General features: G+C 40.9%; 1 protein-coding gene across 11 annotated transcripts in view; it reads left to right on the forward strand.

The window, feature by feature from the left end:
* The window catches only part of THRB (thyroid hormone receptor beta), a 181541-nt gene that overhangs the window by 72131 nt on the left and 86566 nt on the right, over nt 1–22844 (forward strand). Inside the window, exon 1 of one of the 11 annotated variants that reach the window (XM_080385051.1) lies at nt 9602–9645. The exons of 8 other annotated variants lie outside the window; for them this stretch is intronic. The gene's annotated coding sequence lies outside the window, so the exon portion shown is untranslated. Of the gene's footprint in view, nt 1–9601; nt 9646–18512; nt 18537–18557; nt 21853–22844 lie in introns of those variants that run through there. 2 more of the 11 variants (XM_080385060.1, XM_080385052.1) reach the window with 2 other exon arrangements.

Here is a 22844-nt window from a genome sequence, read left to right on the forward strand (position 1 = left end):
CATGTGGTCTTGCTGCTGTTTAGAGTCAATGGGGTTGTTTGAGCCGCTGCAGCTCCTTACCCAGGCTTATCATTAGCTGCTGAATTTTAAATACTTTCTGGAGTTTGCTCCCTTAAAAATATGGTAGCCGTCAGTAGAAAAACTACTGAAATAACAAGTGTCAGACTTGTTTTCTCTTCTAGGTACTATATGGTTCCATAACAAATAAAGGGTATAGATTGTTTATTTTTATTCAAGTAAATAATTTGCAACAGCTGGAAAGGAAGGGGAACAGCCATGAGCTGGAAATAAATTTTACAGCACGGTTCTGTGTATGTTGTCGGGAAATCATTCCCATGCAACCCTGCAATGGCACAGGGATTTCAGGGATTATGTTCAGATTAAATGTCAACAAGAGCTGAGCCTTGGCAGTACGCCAGGAAGGTCATATGAGGCAAGTCCCAAACTTTTACACTCAAATAAAAATGTGTTCTGCTTAATACCCGTAATATGCTGCAAATGTTAACACAGCTAATGACTTGGGTTAAGAAATCTCATCACAACCTGATTATTTTTTAATTATTTTTTTAAATTTAGATTTAGGGCTTCTTGCTGCTTTTTGGTACTTAAGACTTTGTCAACAACTTTATTTGGGGGTTATGCCTCTACTGTGGAAATTTTTTCTTAGTAGCACAACATAAAGGAATAGTCTAAAACTTCTACAAGTCCTAAAACTACAAAAGTTTCAAGTTACACATAAATGGAACAATAACCTGCTAATACTTCCACAAGGATTATTATTTCACAGAAACATCCCTATTATTTCTAAGATGAAGTCTAGGATGCTGTATTTCCATGGCAATTATGGGAGAATAGTTTGTTATTAGGAGGGAATGAGAAAATAAATACCAATATGTAGTTGAGGATTGTTCTTTTATTCATCTGTAGTTGGTCTTTGCCATTCCAAAATACCTGTGCAATTATGAAGGGATATGCTGACAGTCTCATACTGCGTTGAGAATGTCTTCTTTTGGTTTAATCTGATTTTAATACTGTTTACAGTAGATTGGTTTTAACTACAGAAGGATGTTCTTACTCTGAGGGCTATCGACATGTGGAGTTGTAGGGCCTTAGCTATACTGCTTGAAATCAGTACTCTTTTAATCTACTTGCCATCTCTGAAAAAAGCTGAAACTATTATAAAATCGATGTATCAAGTCCCTGAAGTACTCTCAATGTGATCCTACTAGTGCATACCATTAAGGGTATATGATGCTTTTCAATGTATCGTTTCATTTGCTCTCTAGCACTAAGCCCTGCAGTGGTGTGAACGCACCTTCCTGATGCCCCTCCTGGGAACTGGGGTTTTCTGAGAGAATTTTCCTGAGACTTCTTTTGGATGTGACCAACGTGCTGGATCGAACCACAGCGGTTGGTTTTGGTTTGCCAGTGAGCTTCAGTATATGCTGCATTGTTCCAAAATGTAAATGGGAGCAAAACTTGGAGTTATTAGCTAAAGCAGCTGATGATTCTGTGGATTCAGGACTCCACCTCTCATTTCAAATTATATATACATCCCACTGATTATAGGTGTACTGTATACACATAAATACATACTTATATACACAGATACACATGTGTGTGTAGACATATGTGTGTATGTGCATGCTGAAGTTTATTGTCCCCTTCCTCCTCCTGCCTTTCCCCACCTTGCCTGCTGCAGTGAGGCACAGGGGAGGGGAGAAAACTGTTTTAGCTGACAGTGGCCAACATTGCCGTGGGGGTTGTGCAAACTGATCTGCAGTTGATTAAGCATGGAGGTTGGGAGAGAACAATTAGAACTGTCAGATTCTGGAAAGGGTCCCAGTGATAACATTGGGGTCAAAAATCAAACTGAAAACCCCCAGGAGATGTGGCTGGCTGCAGCAGCAGGACACTAGGCTGGGTGACCGGGGTCCTGCGGCAGAGGTGCTGCTGAGTTTTGCAGTACAACAGATACAGTCGGTTTGTTGTTTCTGAAGGGTATGGTATGCAACCCTCAACGTATCAACGCTTCTTTAAAGAGCAGATTTAAAAATTGTGGTTTAGAAGTCAGTCCTTCAAATACTATGTATAAATAAAGTAAATTAGTGATTATTTTCATGAAGTTACCACTTTGTAAAAGTACCACTTATTTGTCCTGAATTATGAAATTGGTAGGATTCTTTCCATTACTTTTACAAGACCTTTTTTTGAAGCTACAGTCAGTGCAATTTTACCATCCTACAGCCCAAAACACACGGAAATAAATCAACCCTTATTTCCTTATTTGTTTGAAGCTAATGTGACAACAAATAGTTTGTTAGCATACATTATTTCTTTGTACTACAAAATATGCAAATATTTCAATAATGATACTTTTATCTCTATGATATTTTAAAAAACATGATACAACATGTTTCTCCAGTAATTGAGTTACATAAAAGCAGCTTCACATCAACATACTGCTTTTACAAAACACTCCCTCTATTTCAAGTTAAAATGTGTGTTCAGCTTGGGAATATGCTCATAAAGAAACTTTGTTTACCTTATTAAGAAACACTTGTGTATTCTCTTAAGTTTCAGATTTATTTTTTTTTTTAATATTCATTTTTTCAGTTTCTGGACTCCTGCCTGCCCAGGCTGTCCAGGGCTGGCAAAGGTTTGGTAAGTTACGGTGCTGCTGAGTTCTGCAGTTAAATTGAGTTGGTTTCTTGTTTATGAAGGATGCGGTTTGACTCCCTTGGCCTTTTTTTTCCCCTTCTGTGAATATTTTCTGTAACTGGATGCTTGTTTTCTAGTATTAATCCTTAGTGGCTTGACCATGACAGTTTTCCCTTTAAATCTGGTAGAACCATCAAAACTGACGTTATCCTCAGCAGGGTTTGTCCAGCTTCGTACCTGTGCAGCGCTGTGTTGCTGGCATTTATTTAAGCAGGGTTGTTTTAAGGGACTGTGAGGTATTTTGGCTCAGCAGCCGTGCCAGCTCAGTGCAGCCTCACTCTCCCTGTGTCACTACACTGGTGCCTTCTCAGAAAGGCAGGTGGTGCGGTGCCCATGATGTCCCGAGGACCGTGAAGGCAGGTGTGCTGCTTGGTACCTGTGTGCTGGGGCAGATGGGGGTGACCCAGGTGTGCTGGCCACCCAGCTTGGGTTCCTCAGGTCAGTGCTAGATGAGGATTGAATACTTAGGGGTGAGTAAGGTTGCATCGTTTGTATCCTGAATTATTTGAAGTGTTTTATCTTAATGTGAAAAGCATGATGCGCTAGGGAGGAGTAGGTGTGTCTCCTTCTTTCCCAAAGAATGGAAAAATAAACCACATAGTGATAGAAAAATTAATTTCCTCTTAACTTTGGCTGTACTGTCTCAAGGCTTTCTCCTTATAAAACCAGGTAGCATTGCTAAACCTCTATTTGCTGGGTGAAATAGCCCGGTGTGCTTTGTGTGTAAGTGATGGTAGCCTGAAACATTGCTGCAGGTGCTTCATGAGTCAGATCATTCATGATTGCAGTAATGAGATTATTTGTGCTAGGCTCCACATTGTGACAGTGGTCCTTTGTTTGAAGTCTGCGTTGAGTATGTGTTATACTTCCGATTTGCAGATTGCTTCTTTGCTAGAAAACAGCATTGCAGCAGGGAACTGAAAGTGAAGGTCAGTGCAGCTCAATTCAGGATGTTACTCAGTGCTGGAAATAACTGGGAAGGTTCATAGTTGCGTTAGAAGCTTTAATCATGACTTTCATTGAGATGATACTGCTTCCTGTTGTTTCTGAGGTTGGTTTTTTAATTTGTTTTTTAGTATGTTGTCTTTTGGGTGGGGTTTTTTTGTGTGTTTTGTTTTTTAAACTGTCTGCTGATTAGAACTGGGTAGATACTGCCAAGAGTGTGCTCATAACTGTGTAAGAGGTGTTCTCCTTGATAGTGGTGGTCACTTACATATAATTTTGTCGGAGCAAAGGAAGAAAACCCCAGTGTTTTGTTCATGTTTGGATTCAAGTTGATTTTAATATTTACCTGTAATCTTTAAAAAAAATAAAAAATGCTTGTTTCCATATAATAACTGCTATTAAGTCCCTTTGTTACAAGGTGATTATGTCCTATGGCAGGGTGATTACGCTTTGTGGTGGAACCGTGACCAGAGTGTTTTTAGGCTTAGGCAATGTTTCTGCTAGCTTGTGGCTAGGATTTGTCTCCCGTACAAATGGCTGGTCAGACTGAAACCAAGGTGTATTGTGCTCCCGATCTTTCCCCTGAGGGGAGCATCCCTGTGTGATATTCCTCTGCCAGGTACACAGGGCGGCTGGGGCACTCGTCCCTGGTGAGGCAGGTCAGGGATTAATTGGTACCAGAGTCTTCCTCCTCTTGTGGCATCCCATGACGTTTGCAGGCAGGTCGGGTTGCTGCGTGGAGAGGAGGCTACCTCTGCCACATCTGGAAAGATGATGATGATGAGTCAGCGATGATGGCTGTACGCAGTATTCCAGCTTTCCCTTTTGGAAGTAGGAGGGGCCATCCCAGTGCGGGGCCAGGACTTCAGAGGGAATCACCAGAGCTGTTTGCTGCCATAGAAGTCTAAAATAACCATGTTTCCCATGGAGGGTGTCAGCAGCTGGTAACAAAAACACAGAGCAAGCTGGGTTCCTGAAGAGCATATCTGAAACTAAAATAGCCCTTTTGTTTTTAATTCTTTGATGCCAGATTTTATCCTTGGAGCTCAGAGATTTCCTGATGTTTTCATTTGAAATGGTACTGCTTCATGCAAGGTGAACATGGTTTAAAATAAATCCAGTGCAAGCATTGCAATGACTGTCCTGTGCTTTGATGTGTGATTTTTAATTTTTCCCCTCAATTACTTGTATATTCTACAGGAGAGGAATGTTTTAGCTTATCTGTGTTAGCTATGAATTTTCAGCGCCAGTGTAAATTTGAATTCCAAGTCATTTTATTGCAAGTTAGGAAAATGTTTATACACTCACTTTCAGTGATAAAAACAAGCGGCAGTTAATTGTTTGACAGGAAGAATAAACCATTTGACTGTTCTGTATTGTGCGGGGCGTTATGACAGATTTCTTGTGATTGTGCGACATTCAAATTATACATCAGTAGGGTAACGTTAAATCTGCATTTCTACAAGGAATTTCAGTATTTGTATAAAAATTTACAGGGATCTGAAAGCCACTTCGTTTTATATATAGTAATAATCATACATATTCAGTTTTGTGTAGTTTTATACAGATCTACATTTTCTGCATCCTATAGCAAGAGATAGATTGCTATTACTCTTGGGATACTTGACAGGTAATTGAATATAAAAATTGAGGTTTTTTACTGAAGATTTTGGTGCTCTCCAAAGGTATTCAGATTTTCGGTATTTCAGTTGCAGGTAGCAAAAATGCTTTCACTGTCATCACCAAGGTAATCAATTTCAGTTTACTGAAATGGAGATCTATTTTTTTGAGACTTAGTTACAAATAAGATTAAGTGGAAACATGGCTTAATAATACAGTTTGCCCTAAACGGTTAAAGGGTCAGTGTTTACTGATTACCTTTTCCATGCATCTAGATTAGGGCTGTTTAAATTCCGACCTTTAATCTAGATTGGGACCATGAGTGTATTTGACCTTGCTACGGCTACATAAAGTTCTGAGATGTTGTTGGAAATGTGGCACTCCTTACTGGTTTTCCCAGTATCTTAGAGAGCAGATTTGCCACTCGTAGTTGTCAAAATTATGCATGACTCTTGCATGGCCAAGAAGATGCAGACTGAGTGCACCACAAGTAGCTGAAGAGTTCTTAGTAAATTAACTGAGTAATGCAGATTAATATAGTGTTAACTTCGTATTTTGTGTAAAAGATTATTTTTTGAATGAAAGACAAAAAATCAACTGCAGGATCCTGTTCCAAATGAAACTCCTTGATTTGGCAGTTTTATAAAAAAAGAAAAGTCCTAGTGTTTTTCATGAGAAATAATTTCTATGAAAGCATATAAAACCTGTGTCTTTATCAGAACTTAGTTACTTAGTTTAATAGGTGTTGATTTAATGTTTAGTATGCCATGCTTGAGGAAGCCCTAAGGATCTTAGGTTGATTATAAGCATTATGAATGTTAGAAAATATATTGGGAGTTGGGGGGTACTGACTTCTGACATTGTCCTCTATTTGTGAAAGTGCAGAATGAGCCATAATTATATTGTGACTGTAATGAAATGTGTAAGCTGTAATTGTAGAGATGGGAGAAGTTCTCCTTGGAGTTAATAAATATCAAATTTCAGTTGCCTTATTTCTTCTCATGTTTTGACAAGTTCACAGATTTGCATTTGTGGTTCTATAGCAAATACCAGATTTAAAACTCTTTTTCAGCAAACCCACTAATATTGTTACTGCATGTTCACAACAGAGCAAAAATCTTGAAAACTCTCCCATTTCCAGTTTCCACAAAACTCTTTAAAGTTTCATATGAACAGTCATATGAAAATATTTTCTTAAAATTGTTTGACAATGCCATTCAAAATGAGATGGTTTGTTATCCTACTTGTTAGTTCAAGTACTGCCAGATAATAATAATTCTTAGACTTGTGATTATTCATTGATAAATTTGTTAATAAATGCAGCTATTTTATTCTCTTACAGTAGCTTTCTAAAGCGATCAATGTATTGCAAGGCAGGCTGCTCAGGTTTTCTCTTTTACCATCATAGTGTGCTGCTTTTTTTTAATTATTATTAATTATCATATAGAAAAGGACATGAAATCTTATTATACAGCCTTAGTAGGGAAGAGTAAGGAGGAGAGTAAGATAAATTAGCCCTGAAAGCAGAAGGCAACATGAAGACTAAAATCTCAGTAAAGCTCTTAACTGAACTTTGAAATATTTATGTAGATCAGTAATGATTTTCTCTGAGCACTGTAAAAAAAGAAAATCTGGAATTATTTGCCTAATGTTGAAGCAGATCAGTACTAGAAATATGTCACTGCTATCTGTGGACCATTCAGTGGTCAGTATACAGCAATCATCGTTCTCTTCAAAGTTTTGGGTTTATTTCAGTTATATCAAAATTTGCTCCTTAAGATCTTCACAAATGCTGAGGAAAGAGGGATTATTTTTCTTTTTTTAACGTAGTGGAATTAAAAAGAAAAAAAGCACAACCACTAACATTTTTAAAGTATACTTTTAGAAGAGCTTGCTTAACACATGCTTTTAGCAACGCTTTACCCAAAAGCATCTCTTCCACCTCTCTCATTTTTTGCCAATGTCCGGCGATAACTATAGCTCAGGGGTGTCTTCACTTCCTTCCTACCTTCCCTTGGGTTTGGGCTTATTCCTGCCATGAGCGGAGACATCAAAATACTTGTCTACTGAAGTGTTTGTTCTCAAGACCTCTGGAAATCAGTCTTGCCCTGAGACTGAATTGGTCCATTGTTCAACTTAATACTAAATAAACAAAACATCTTCATGCTTAGTAGGGAAGGAAATGTATTTCCATGCTCATGAACTTCTACAGAGAAATCCATTTGCTCAACCTTCAATGTAACAAGATTGTTGACGCAATCTCTGAATGCTTAACACCGCTGTTTGCCATTACCAGAAGAATTTGGAACACGTGGTAAAGGTCATTGTACCACACTGTATTAAAGCTGTATTTCCCTATAATTCTCTATCTGAATAATCCTGACACTGAACAAGTGAATACCATAGCTCTGTACCATACTGGTGAAATATTTAAACAGTTACAAATGTGAGGAGGGGCTCTTCTAACTAGTTTGAGCAGGAGATGACATTATTAGATATTTTGCATGTACACACCCTTCTTAATCATTAAAATTTTCATAAGGAGTTTTTAGATTAGTGCGAGAGCTTGGCTGTAGCGCTGGAGTAACTGACGTTCGAAGCTGAAGAAGGCCTTGGCATCTATCTGGCAGTTTATCTGCTGTACACTGTAGAGATGACCTGAATCAAAACTTCTCTCTGTCGGCAAGTTTCAAAAGAATGAGTAAAAGTAATAAAAAAAATCAAGACTGAAAGTTCAAAACTGCTTTCGTTTTGAACTATCACACTTTGAAAGATACCGGAACGTCTGTTTAAAACAGCACCAAAGCGTGCATTGATCGAGGCAGGTATCTTGCTAGGCAGAGCCACAGAAAACTTCTGGAAGCATCCTTTCATCTACTGGTGCAGTGTGTGTGGAATCCCCCAGAGATTACAGTCATTAACTACTCCCACAAGACTGCTGATGGAGAAGGATCTTCAACACCAAATCTGAATCAGAAAGCATGCCTTGATTGATTGTAGTCTCACGTTTGGGACTCTACCTACCATCTTGATTCAGCTGCCAACACACTGATGCCCAGTGATACTTGAGATGTTGCAGAGGGTGTCCCACTTGGCCACCAGCAGTGGCTCTAGAAGGGTGTCCTCTGTGCGACATATGCCCTAATATTGAGGTGGTGCCTCGAAACAGGCAGCGAGTACGGTAAACCTTGTGTTATTTAAATTCATCTGAGAATTTGTTTGGTTTTTGTTTTTTTTTTACACTTTTTTCCTTTTGCCTTTGACTTTTTCCTCTATTATAAATACGACTTAAATGTTTATGTAAAAGAGGACCAGACTGACAGCAGAGATACTGGCCAGTTCTCACAAGGAAAGAATTGTTAGTCTTGGTCTTCATCTGGTGTAGTAATGGCCAAATGACCAAAACATAGTATTTTTTCTTTAGTCTTTTTGACATGGAGATTAGCAAATTAAAAAATGTCTTCTACTTTGGCTGGTGATCTCCTCATTATAAAATTAAAAGCTTCTTAGGGCAGTTCAATAAAGCTTGCAATGTGTTTCCTCTTGGATGAGAGCCAGAGGATTCCAGCATGGTCGTTCTGGCACAGTTGGTGTGTTTTATAAAACAGGTGTCTACATGTATGTAATAAATCTGGTTCTGCTGATAAATCTGAACAGATAATTTCAAAGTATGTGTTACAGTTAACAAGGCTGATAATTTTCCATGTCAACAAAACAAAATATGAGCAGCATTTCTGTAATGTGTGTAATGTACAGTAATTTTGTAATGTAATGGTTCCATTGTGTGAGCCATTTTAAAATTCCTGTTCAAGATGTTCTTGATTCAGATGCTCATATATTTTCTTTTATTACTGTCTTTCAGTTAAAATCTGCAAAACTAATTCTCTTTTTGCTTACAGTGGTATCAGCCAGTCAGGTTAACCAGCAACAGTCCATGCCAAAGGGTATAAAATTAATGAGGAGACAGAGAACTGAACCATACACATTAAAAATATATGTGGTAAATAAAATAATCAATAGGGTTGCATTACCGAAGAGTTGCTTTTCCAGGTGATGTTCCAGTCTGTTTGTTGAAATCAGGAAAGCTTTTTAATCCTACCCATATCACTTACATCAGACTGTTGCTAGTTAAGTTACTAAGATATAGCAGTGTCTCAGGTGTTCTGGAAATCTTAGAGAAACAGACTGACTGTTGTATTGCAGTGAATTTTTACCACTAGCACTGTGAGTTTTTGAGGGTTTTTTACGCTTTTTCTAAACAAATTTTTAAATTCTCAGTTCTTATTTCAGATTAATGCTCCATAGGATTGACATAATTATCACCATATTCATTTGGAGTCCTGTGACCTCCAGAGAAAGGTAGAGGATCTTCAGTGTTTTCTAAAGCTCACAAACTGCTGAAAAAAAAAAAAAAGCTGAAATGCTATAACCTCCATGATTACCCTTATTGAATTAAAAAATGAGGCTTTACAAGGAGATAGTTATATTGCATTTAGTAGTTCGTAAAAGTTCTTCTAAGACCTGAAGGATATGCTGTAGTTTGGACTCAGTTCCTGAAGTGCCTGAGGCTTTCCAAGGGTTGCCTCCAACTGTGGGAAGAATTAGCAGCTGTGAGCAAAAATTTCAGAGATGCAGGGGGAAGCGCTACAGAAGGTCCTGTATTCTCCATTGATTTGAGGTTTTCCTTAAAGGCATCCAGCCTGGATACCTATAAGGAAAGTGTGCTGAAGTTGAAGGTCGGTTAGTCAGGATCTGTAGATGAGTATCTGTATAGTATAACTATATCTGTTTAGTATATCTGTATTGATTCTGTATATTTAGGATCTATGTACGAGTTGATTATTTAAGGGATGTGGCCAGCATAACATGTTAAATGATAATGCAATCCCTCGTTCCTTTAAATGCTCTATTTGGAAAAGTCCAACATGCCTAAGAGGCCACCTGGATGTGAGTTGATAAATAGGATCGTAGCAGGCTCTTTTCCCTCTCTGGGATGGTTTCTCTTTGTACGCAAACCCTGAGAAGAGTTACCCTAAATGTCTGTGCGCCCCGGTGCGCGCACATTGCTCCTGCTGCCTCCCAATGTGGTGACGCAAGTCGAGGCGGACTTAAAAGAAACACTATGTCTGTGTGGCTGGGTTCGGACAAAATGGCCTTTATTGTTTATACAAACTATTTATATATCTGAGACAGTACAGGCATTAGACCCTGATAGGTTTTTGTGTCCTCCTTCTTTGCTTGCTGTTTGCTGTTGCCGTAGGTGCCCGTATGCTGCGGTTCTAAGTTCCGGTTCTTCACGTCCTGTTTACATACCTGACAATTTGTGGCCGTCTTAAAGGTACACGGCTAAGTCTTTGAAGTCAACTAACTTGTCTGCAGACCCGCTGCAGATCCCAACATCCCGTCCTCCTGCTCAGGATACCCAGCCAGAGCTAAAGGCAGCTTAGGTGAATTAACAGCTTTTTCACTTCATTTTCAGACTATTTTGATCATCCTAAGTTTAGGAGTGTAAATTCCCCATGGGGTCTGTCTGAGTTGCCGGATGAGAGTGCGGGGGGTTGTTCAGTGCACTGTCTGAAAAAGGAGATACATGGAATCTCTTCAAACTGGGAATACCATTTCAAGCAGAGCACTTCCTTTATGTGTCCTGATGCACCGATGGCCAACGATAGAATCTAATTCTCTTAGCTGTGTATTGTGGGGAGTCTGCAGATCTAAATTCAGACATCTAAAGAGCATTCAGATCTGTAGATAAAAGGCTGGATGCACATGCAAAACACTGAGAACAATTTGTGCATTGTGCTTAGATTCAGCTGTAATTACATTTTGTGACCAAGAGGAGGGAAGGAAGTGTAATTTACAGTGTTGGGATTTGTGATGTTTGTCATGAGTTTTGGCACTGCAACAGTATTGGGGCTCTTTTATTGTGCACTGCAAATCTCCCCTAGATGACAGTAATAAGGTTGAAAGCAAGAAAATCATGATAACAATGATAACGGTACTTATAAGGCATTTATACGACTTGCAAGACAGTTGTGTGATAATCCATTCTAGATCAAATGATGATACACAGTAAATAAACACCACAAAGAAAAAAGCATTAGGATGCCTACACTTGGGTGAAAATAACAGTGAAATACCCTTTCTGTGATACTGTATTTTCCTTGATTGTCATATGTATAAACTGAAAATAATTGCATCTGAATCAGTGAAATTATATTACAGCTCAACAAGAGATGGGGATTAACTCCTGCTACTTGTTTACTGGAGACCTGAAAAGTTCCAGTACCCATTTTTAAGGCAGTGTATGTTGTGATCTCACCACGCCTGACATGAATTTGAGTAGTTAAGACATGGAAATTGTTAGCTGGTGGTACAAATCCGTGAGGAGCGGCCGATACCTCAGCGGCTGCGCTGCCCTCAGCGAGGCCTGGGCAGGCTGGAGAGCCGGGGGGAGGGGACCTCGTGGGGTCCCACAGGGGCCAGCGCGGGGTCCTGCCCTGGGGAGGGACAGCCCCTGCACCAGCACAGGCTGGGGGGGGGCTGCTGGGGGGCAGCTCTGCGGGGAAGGGCCGGGCGGTGCTGGGGGACAGCCGGTTGCCCGCGGGCCAGCGGTGGCCCTGTGGCCGAGAAGGCGGATGGGACCCTGGGGCGCGTTAGGGGCAGCGTGGCCAGCGGGTGCGGGGAGCTGATCCTGCCCCTCTGCTCGGGCTGGTGAGGCCCATCGGGAGTGCTGGGCCCAGCGCTGGGCTCCCCAGTCACGGGAGACGGGGAGCTGCTGGGGAGGGCCCAGCGGGGGCTGCGGAGCTGGTGAGGGGCCTGGAGCACCTCCCTGGTGAGGAGAGGCTGGCAGAGCTGGGGCTGTGGAGCTGGAGAAGGCCGAGGGGGGTCTCACCCGTGCGTACCAACACCTTAAGGGTGGGTGGCAGGAGGACGGGGCCGGGCTCCTTCCAGTGGTGCCCAGCGACAGGACCGGGGGCAACGGGCACAAACTGCAACACGGGAAGCTCCAGCTGAATATGAGGAAAAAGCTCTTTACTTGGAGGGTGGCGGAGCCCTGGCACAGGCTGCCCAGGGAGGCTGTGGAGTCTCCTTCTCTGGAGACATTCAAACCCACCTGGACGCGATGCTGTGCAGCCTGCTCTGGGTGAGCCTGCTTCAGCAGGGGCTTGGGCTAGGTGATCTCCAGAGCTGCCTTCCAGCCCCGACCAACCTGTGAATCTGTGGTTTGTCATAGTTAGTATGTTTGCATGCACGGGATGATTTAGACTTTTCTATATGAAATATGTGTAAATCAAATAATATACAAGTTTGTGTATATGTTCTTGGGTTTTTTTGTGAAATCCAAAGTACCAAGTTATAAACCTATTGAAATATTTTTTTCATGCAGAATTAATGTTAAACTCTGTACTTACTACCAAGTCAACCCATAAAATAAATGGATCACTTCTACAAGCATTCTGCTTACCATTTCTATTCTCAGAAAAGTTTGGGTTTTTATTGCCTCTGTCAGCCAATGTGTAACGACCCAGCATTTCCACTGCTGAAGAAAATTGATTTGTTGTGCAAAAATTGATACTAATTAAGCTGTTTTCCTGTGTCCAGTCAGTGTAGTGCTGATGTGGGGGTAGGTGACCAAGTCTTAAGTGCCTGAACTTCTTGAAGTAAATCTCAAGAGTGTGCATAGGGTGCATCAGAACGTGGCTGCAGTATGCAGTGGATGTTATGCTTGTAGTATCTTGGGCTGTATTTGAATAAAAATATTGGAGGCTTTATTCCTTACAGACTGAAAATGAGTGGAATGAATGAAGAATTGGACCAGAGTTGAATTAATTGTTCCAACACCAGCTTTCAAGTGAGGCTGGATTGAAATTACTCTGCTTCTGATTTAGAAATGGAAGAGTTTTTAGAAAGCAAAACTAAACAGTAACAGAGGATCGAAAGTTACCATCTGGTTCATGGAGAACAATCCTATGCTTTTGGCAACATCTGCTGCATATATTCTCCATAGTAATGTGACCAATTTAAAATAGTTTGTCACCATATATTAATGTCTGGTGTTTGCACAGGTACAGCCTTTGGGCTGCACGTATGTGGCATCTGTAAAACAATGACAGACAGCAAATATGACACAGACCAGATTAATGAAGGAACAAAACAGGTTTTATTGATGATATCTCTAGTATTCAGAAAGAGTTACACCTTTTTTGTCACTGTGAAATACGTGCAATACTAGCAAGACCCTTCACGCTAGGCTTGCCTTGTGATTTTTTTCAGTGATGATGCACGCTCTTTTGTACCAGAAGGGAAAGAAGCTAATTAAGTCCTTTACAAATACACGTGAAACACACAATAAATAAAATCTTGCAAGAGTGCTGCTTAAGGTTATAGTGTTCATCTATCAGGCTTGGAACAGAATTCCAATTAGAATCTCAGCGCGATGAGTGGTTTATGTTAAGTGTGTAGTACAGGCATCATAATAGTTTTCCTTCTCTTGATACATTGGTGATTTACTGAATAGTGGCATGAGGTACTGATTTGTTTTATGGCTGTCTAAGAACATGGTATAGTGTTAATGCTCCATGTTCTTCAGACTGAAATGGTTTGGATGCCTGCTGTGTTTTAATGAGGTCTAGCGCTATATTTAAATTTGGTTTACCATACTGATTCATCGACTTTTCATAACCATATTTGAATTGTCTCAGATATCCTCCTATCGCAAATAATCTAGCCTGTGTTACAGTCCCTCAGACACCAAGTCCTGACAGCTATGTGTCCTGTACGATCGTCTGTGCTTTTATTCTCTGGTAGAAAGTGTAACTAAAGAACAGTGATTTAGCTTTTGGGTTGATACACACTTCAAACTTAATACAATACTCTTCTCTCTTCATCTGCTGCTGTCGTCTTATCCAAGTATTATAAATATCTCTTATTTCTCTCCGGTTAACCTTCTAGCTCTCTGAGTTGGAATACTGTGTCCATTAGCCATATAAAAACTTGTTGTCTAGGAGGGGAAAGAGGAGTTATTTCTCTTAGCCTGGTGTGGGAATTTGGAGAGACAGACTGTAATTAATTATCAAGCTTGAATTTTGGCCAAGGCTCTGCTAGACTGAGAGTTACAGTTCATGAATTTCTTTCATTCTTGTGATGATAGGAGGAGCAGGAGGGAGACAAGAGAGTGGGATTTCATGCTAACGTAGAGAGCTTGGACTCTTGCTGTGGCAACGTGTTTCAGTTGTCACAATTTTAAGCTGTGCTGTTTTATGTGGCTGTGGCAGGAGGATGGGGGGTAAAAATTATAGCAGAGCTTCATATGACATTATTTGCAGGGGAAAAAATGGTTAATTATACATAAATCAAGCTCACAAAAAACAAACGGAGCATGAAAGAGCTACAGTGCATGCCCTCTGCCTTTCAGACCGTTTCCAATTCACTTGGTGCTTTGTGTTGCTTTTCTGAGGCAATTCTTTTCACTTTATGTGCATCAACACACATTTTGTCATAATTTGTTGATGGTAACTTTTGGGCAGATCTAGCAAGTCTCTAGTAGGCTGTTTAGCAATTAGATTAAATATAAATTAAGAAGTTGCAGTATGAGTAATATTATAAATATATTTTGATTCCTCTGCTAGCTCTAGAGTTAATTTTTGTAGGGAAGAAGTAATGACAGTGGCAAGTATTAAAACTGATGCATCCAGAATTGGGGGGGGGGGGGGGGGGAAGGGAACCTATGTATCCATCCACCAAGGCCACTCTTCTGCCACGTTATTGGGAGCTTATGCCACATGAGCCAGCACTAATGGGAATAGTTTTATTCAATGGAGAAATAGGACTAGAGAGAGGATCTGTCTTTGATGAATACATTTCTTCTGTAGTTTCAGTTGTGTTCCTCTTTGTGACCAAAATTTTTCAATGTTACCTAATAATTCACATTTAAATGATGGAAGAAAATTATTCAGGGTCCTAACTTCTATTAATTTCTTGGGTTTATATATATGTCTTCTTAAATGCATGGTATGCAAAGTCCTAATACGTTTCTATTCTTAAGTAATAAGAGAATTAGATCTGTTTTTCTTCTGTCTTTAAGGAAATGCTTGCATCTGAAAAGGTTATAGCATTGTGCTGTGTAATGGTTCTGCTGTCCTTGTAAAACAAGATGTACTTTGTCCTGTTAAAATTAGAACTACTTAAGAGACACCGCAATTATTATGAAATTGCAAATCGTCTCTCTCCTGGGAGAAGGTGATTTTCTTCGCTGAAGGAAAGTTGGCATTAATAAGCACATAATCAGTGAAAATAGTGTTGTCATAATGGGTATTGAAGTTTATGTCTGTGGGAATAAATGATATTGTATGGGGTAGGAAAAAAAGCAGGGTCCAGCTGCACAGTCAGCATTCCTTTTCATCTTCTCCCTTTTTGACTAATCCATGGTATAACCAGCTAGTTGTGGAAAGTGGGATTCAGTGGTGAAAGGAGAACATGTGAATGACCTAGGAAATGAGCTGAAGGGTGAAAAAAAAATACTGTAATCAGTTATTTAAGTTACTGCATTTCTATGTCTATTTCTATAGTATAATTTCTGGGTAAAACCTTGAACAGCCAGTCACAGAAAGTTTTCTGCCTTATTTAGTTCCATTTCGACTCCAGACCATGATGTAGTTGCATGCGCAATGCCCACTCAGTATTGAGCAACCAACACAAGAAAGGTAAACGATTAACCAGCGCTTGTGGTTCCTTTCTGGCTGTTGCTCAAAAATCACTGCAGAAATCATTGAAGACCTTCAGAAATTCTTGTGTGCTGAGGCCGAGTACCCGTCCCAGTCACCTGCCTGCAGAGGACAGCTGTTCAGGACTTCCCTGTCTTTGCCGCTGCCTTCTGGCAGGGTGACCTTAGGTGCACCAGCGTGTTGCAGCCGTGGTGGAGCGAACACGCTGGAGGTGGGTCAGAGCTGTGGCTGCTCGGAAGGCAGGGGATTTTGCCCACACCAACTCTGTGCTGCTGCTGCTGCGGCTGGATAGTAGGTGGCTAAGGAGGTGTGTGCTGGGTTACACAGTAGCTATAGAGTAAACACAGCGTTTGTCTTTCCAGAGGGTTTTGTTTAATGTTTTGTTCTCGGTCCTGATTGGTAGCTCCAGTGTCCTTTCCCTGGGACTGCTGAAATGATGTTTATAGCTGGATTTGTTAGGAAACAGGGAAGATTTTCAAAGGCATAGATTTCCTTAAAAATCTCAGTAAGAGCTATCTGCCTGATTGCCATTTGTGGTACTTCAAATAGTCTTTCTCATATTTTCTATATAGGTTTCTAATCATGGAAACAGGGACATAAGTTTATACACCTTTTAAAAAGAGGGGTCTTCTCCTGATGAATAGGGGTTTATTTCTGAACGACAGTTATGGGGATACGTACAGTCTGAATAACAGGATACCTGCAGGAAGGTGCCAAAATATTTAGGAGCAACATGTTGTAGTTGGTATCTGAGAGCATTAGCTTCATGTTGACAATTTCTGAGTTACTATATTATGATATCATTTTAAGTGCATTTTATTCTGATGTAAGTACTGTGCACACACAGCACACACAGTTTGCAAAGTCAAGCGCTGTACCCCACCAGTGACCCTGTCTGGCTGTTTCTTTTCATCATAAACTCATTATCCAAGTCACTTCTGTCAGCTCATTAAATCCTTTTCTTTTTAACCTCTTCTTCAGGGGATCCTACTCTGTTCTCTGCAGAAGTGGTCTGTATGGGCCAGGTATACATTCTTTCTCCTATTTTCGGCAGGTTTTCCTCCCAGGGGTGTGCGTCAGCCTGGTCCTGCTCTCAGCGCTGCCTGACCTGCATCCCGGGCTGCAGCAGGGGCAGCAGCAGTGGCAGGGAAGGCATCTCACCTTCCTCTCCTCCTGTGAGGATGGAACTTGCCAGTGTTACCTGGCATTAAACCCCATATCCAGCGCCTCCCACAATTTTGCAGAGGTTGGTATGTCGTCAGGTATGAACTGGTTTTAACTGGCCTGGCAAAAGCAACTTCCCTGACTAAAATGCACCTTCTGCCTGTTTAAAACAAGAAGGATATTTGAATTCTTGAAGGAGGAGTTACCAAATATGTTTTCTCATTGTAAAACAATGTCTTTTTTTCCTGGCTTTTATCTTGGAAATCACTGAACAGTTTTGGCTGGTGCAAGAAAAAAAAATAGCCTGAGGCATACATCCAACATGGGAAGTTTGAGCCTGGACAATTAGTCTGGCAAAATTATAAGTAAGTGAAAATCGGATCTTACAGGAAGTATTGGATAATTCTTAGTAACGGGCTCTGTGACAGTTCCCACCTATGTGTATTGAATTTGCTAGAACACTTTCTTTTCAACATGCATGCAACTTGCACACACTCTTATCCAGTGTATTCTGCTGAAATGCATATCACTTAATTAAATAATCCACTTAATGTGCCTAAGAATCACTCTATCTTAATATGACTGCAGCTAATCACATGTGTTGTTAAACCTGTTAATTGCTTATCATGTATTTGCCTAGTTTGAGTTTTATAACAGCAAATGGAGGACCAAATGCTCAGTGTCCTTTATAACTATTACTACTAGACATATTAGAATAATTGTAAAATTTTTGTCCATCTTCAAAAATGTACACTAAATTTATCATATAAAGGTCAGTAATTGAAATACTGTTGTGACGTAGAAAGCTGTCTCGCAATCAATGATTCAGGAAAACAATAACTTGGTGGAAAGCCTTTAGTCTTCATTCTTCTAATGCATAAATTTGGTTATTTCCATATTGAGTTTTTCACAGGGGGAGTCAGAGGAAGGCTTTGGCTGGGTGTTCTCTACCGCTAGTTAAGAGCCTTTGTTGTGTTTTCATTACGTTTGCCTCACATAATCACTCGCTGTTAATTTCAGAAAGTCTTTGATATTTCTCTGTGTGTGCATCCCATAAACAATAGCCTGATCCAAAATGAAACGTGAATTACTGCCTTCTGACCTTACATACAGCTTTTCCTTGTGGAAAAGAGCATATGATTCCAGATGTTAACTGCATCTTGAGCACAGATAATTTCCTTCTGTGTACAGTGCCCACATTCCTAGGCAAGGTCAATGATCTGGTCAAGTGAGGCTTTTTTGTTTGTATGACTTCTCTTGGCCCTATTCCTTTTAACCATTTTTTTTCCTATATTCAGGTATGCTTCCCGAACCAGCTCAGTCTTTGTGGAGAGGTTGTGGTATTTACCGTGGCCACAGGTTGGTGGTGCATTGCATCTAGCCTTAGTACTCCTAGGACCAGATCAAAAATGCCAGGGTGCTATGGCAAAAGCAGCAGTAAGCATGAACACCTTTCCTTCAGCTTGTTTCTTCGGGTGGGTTCATGTTGTGTTCATGGGACAAGTCTCGTGTCAGGGGTGCTGGGGCAGGAAGGCTGAAGCTTCCCAGGGAAATGTGGAGATGGAAGGTGGTGTGCAGAGAACACTGCCTTAAAGCTTACAATTTCCAGAGGAGCTGTCTGCAGGAATGCTGTAAGCATGGAGGAATGATACCTCAGCAGATCACTCTGGTTGCACCCTGGGATGTATACCAATTTATGGGAGGAGTCTTCTCACAATGGAAAAGGTAGAACTCTATATTGAGCAACCTAACTGAACCCAGAAATCCTTGCCCAGTTTGATTTGGGTAAAGGAACCTCTGCTACTAAGTTCTGCGCTACTTAGTATCTATATAGTAGATACGTGCTGCTGAGAGCACACAGAAGGGAAAGGATTAAAAGAAAAAAAAGTAAGCCAAGCATTTGGAAATTCAGTATCTGTGCACAGCACAAGTGTCAAAGCCTGCTAGAGACCCCTTGTGAGAAGAGGTGTGCAGTTAAAATGGTAATTTATTGTTTGGGCAGGTTCTTTGGGAAGGAGGAAGGTGGGTGACTGAATCTTCAGGTGATCATGGTGAGAGTGGTGGTGGTTACTCTTCTGGTTCTGCTCATTGTCCTGGCTCGGCCAGTTTTTCCTCTGCTAGTCTTCAAGGTGGGCAGAGCCGAGAATGATTTTGCCCCAGTATGATGGCACCATGCCTTGCAGTCAATTCTAGTGTAAGAGGAAATGGTAGAAGAAAGAACAAGAAGGAGGCAGTGATGGGTCGGGGAGAGAAGAAGAGAGAATACAGTGGTACTGTCCTGTTTTGGGGGAGCAAAGGCTTGTACATTAGGGGAAAAGCTGGGTCTCGTGTCCATTGAGATCTGCACCACACATCCTGATCATGGCCAGTGACCTCAGGCATGTGCAGGTCTGGTATCACAGTGGTTAACGTTTGCCAGTGAAGGACTGATGCTGGAGGAAAGTGAAGGCTGACTATTTTTGGCAGAGAATCCCCACTCTTTGCAGAGTCACTTGCAGACTTGTGAAGACCATGAATCTTACAGTCTTTTCTGTTGCAAGGCTTTGAAGGTAGATGGCAGATGGGTTAAGTTCATCTTCTGGTTATTTCATTCCTCAGCTAAACCTGCTTTCTATTTGTGCCTGTGTGAGTTCACTCATTTGCATTCCTGTACTGTGCTCTCTCTTTCTTATTTCTGTTTTTCCTGGACTGTCTTATTATAGTTCCTCAAACCCAGTATCCTGCTAAGACACAGTGGAGTGGTGATACCTGTTCCATGCACAGGCTGATGGGAATGCCCGCGCTCCTGTGGGAAGCGTTGCGACCATCTGTGTCAGCGATTTAAGTCTAGGCTGAATCCTCTGTTGCTGCAGGTGCTCTCAGATGGATGCAGGGTTGTCAGGATGTCTTGTCTGAACTAGGACTTCATCTGCAACTCAGCCTTTCTGAGCCAGGGAAGGGCATGCTAACAGGAACCAAATGGGCTGCTCTTTCCCAGCAGTGCAACCCAGCTCTGCCCAGGACGTGCCAAAGCTTCATAAACATCTCATGCCTGCTGTTAACACAGTTCTGGGATGGCAGTGGTTGATATTTCTGTTTAGAGCGACGGATTTTTAGGTTCCTTTAATAGTTCTGCATCTAGCAGTCCTTACAGTATACTGCAAATATATATGAAACTTTCCAGTTTTCCCCACAGCTCTGCAGTAAAGGTAGAACTGGTGGCCCCAAGAGATAGAGCATTTTCCTGTAAATTCTTTGCCCCATCTGTTTTCAAGTTGACTGATGATGAAGGAGAGGGAGGATGAAGGGGAAGAATAGTATAATAAAATTCCTCTGTTGCATCACTTACAGTTCTCAAAGAATGTTTGTAAAAATCAATGTTGCTTCTCTTTAAGCTGCTGGGGGGCACAAGTCTTTAGTCAATTAAATCCTTGGGTTTGGTTATTTTTTTTTTCCAGCAAGGCTTCTTGAATATCTTTGTTCTGTTACATGTGCCTGGTGTCATTTTACTAGCTAAAATAGTGGGACAAGTTTTGTGTATATTAGGTATATACTAGATAAGCAATAATGGGAAAAATGAAAGCATGGTTCAGATTAGGAATTAGAAGTTGATGTAATCTGAATGTGAGCCACATGAGTCTGAATTGTCTGACTAGTTTAGATCATGCAGTTGGGAAAATAGTGGAAAGGAGCCCTAAGTACACATGACCTCCCAGATGCTACATTTGGTTATTTTGGATAAAGCAGAATGTTACCTGAAATTCTGTATTTCTTTTTGTGATCGCCCTTTGCAGTCACAGGAGGGCAATCAAGATAAAATAAGATCTGTGAGCTGCCATTTTCCATGCTAGCTCTGAAAAAGTTATTCTGGTAATTTGTTCTTGAGCAGGTAAATGTGGCTGTTCTTATTGTAGTCCTGATTTTCATTTTGAATAGAGCTATCAATCTGGCAAGCTGTACTTGACACCCAACAACTGGTGGGATATCTATAGACCAGATAGGAATAATTTTGTCAAAAGATACTAGCTTCTTTAATAACAAGTCATCCTTTCTTCTCAGTGTAGTTTATCCCACTGCTTTTCTCTTCTTTTCTGACTCCACTGAGGGCTGGTATCCCGAGAAGACCTCCACTCCTTGTGCTTCGTGCCTGACCTCCCAACAGTAGCACTTGTTTACCTAGAGAGATAATTGTTTTCTGGAGAGCATCCAGCTGATAACTTACTTTTTCATTAGACCCCTTTTTCCTATTAGTTATCTCCTGTTAGTTGATCTGTGTCATTTGATAAAACTAATTAGGTAATAAAAGACTGCTTCTGAACTCCTCCCTTTAATTTTGGCATGGTGAAATGTACTTCTTGGCACCTTGCTCTTTCCTCATAAAGGCAGCCTTCAGTTGACAAACAACATCAATCCAAAAGTAAACAATCCAGTTCACGCATCCTCTCTTGATATATCCCGGTGCCAGAACGAAATAGTTCCTAACAAATTATTTGTACCAAAGATAGTGACATAACCCTGGCTCTGTTTTAGAGTTTTGCAAATGTTTGCAGAGCATCTCAAGAGGCCAGGCTAAAAATACTCAATGAAACCATTCAGCATTCTGCTAAAAGCATTTTGTTTCCTAGGACTTACCTCTGTTCTGAAAATGCTGCCCCACAGCTGCATTGCATTTATTAGAAGGTGATGCAGGTTTAAGGTAGGAACATCATGTTTTGTATTTAATTTTAAAATATAGCCTAATTTCCAGGTGTGCTTTTTAGATTATGTGCTTGTTTTGTTAAAAAGAAATCTCTGTGGAAGAAAAGTTTTATTATTAGCTTCAAGCTGAAGTAGCCTTCATTATCCTTCATAAAAGTTTTCAGTGTGAAGGTCTGAGATGTGATGATATGCAGCTTTTCCAAGACAAATAGCAAAAAAAATTCTATATGGCCAATGGCCTCCGCTACATCCTAATGAGGTAGAAATTGCCTGAGGATGCTGGTGGATTTTTTTTTTTTCTTGATTGCTGCACGTGTGCATCGCAAGAGAAGGAAGGTCTCAAAGCTTCCTTTGAGAAGAATATGGAATATGCTCTGCTCAGATGTGAGATCTGTAGAAATCACTGTGGTCATCTTCTGTTTGTGGTGCTCCAGAACCTGGAGAAGAAATACATCTGGGATCCTCAAGGACTCTCAAGGTCTGAATACCCAGCCCACCAGAAGGCAAAGGGAAACAATTTTCCAGGTTTCAGGTGTTTTAGGGATAGCAATCAGGTCATGGAGGGATGACTGAAGGTATGCATCTAGCTTGGCTGATGCTACACGTGGCCTACCCAGACTCATGTGGGGTCCAGAGCAGCTGGTGGAGGCCAGGCAGGACAACTGAGGTCATGTGTGGACAACTGAACTGAACTCTTACGTAGTCTTGGTCTCTTATTTCAGCACGGTTTCAACCTAGAGAAAATCTATGAAAGGCCAGCAGAAGGATCTCTCAGAATCTGGCCTGTGTTTTACACTCAGAGATGTCATTGCTCTTAAAAGAGTAGCTTCTACCTGTTGATTATTCAGTGTTAAATGCATCTAGCACTTCGGTCAGGTCTGAAGAAGTGTGTTCATATTAGTTGCATATTCACTGTGCACTGGATTTGCTTCCATGTCAGAAAGATGTACCGTGGGGATGCTCAGAATCCATTGTGCTCACAGAGGGTTG

The sequence above is a fragment of the Falco punctatus genome, assembly GCF_963210335.1.
Source record: "Falco punctatus genome assembly, chromosome: 4".
Lineage (NCBI taxonomy): Eukaryota > Metazoa > Chordata > Aves > Falconiformes > Falconidae > Falco > Falco punctatus.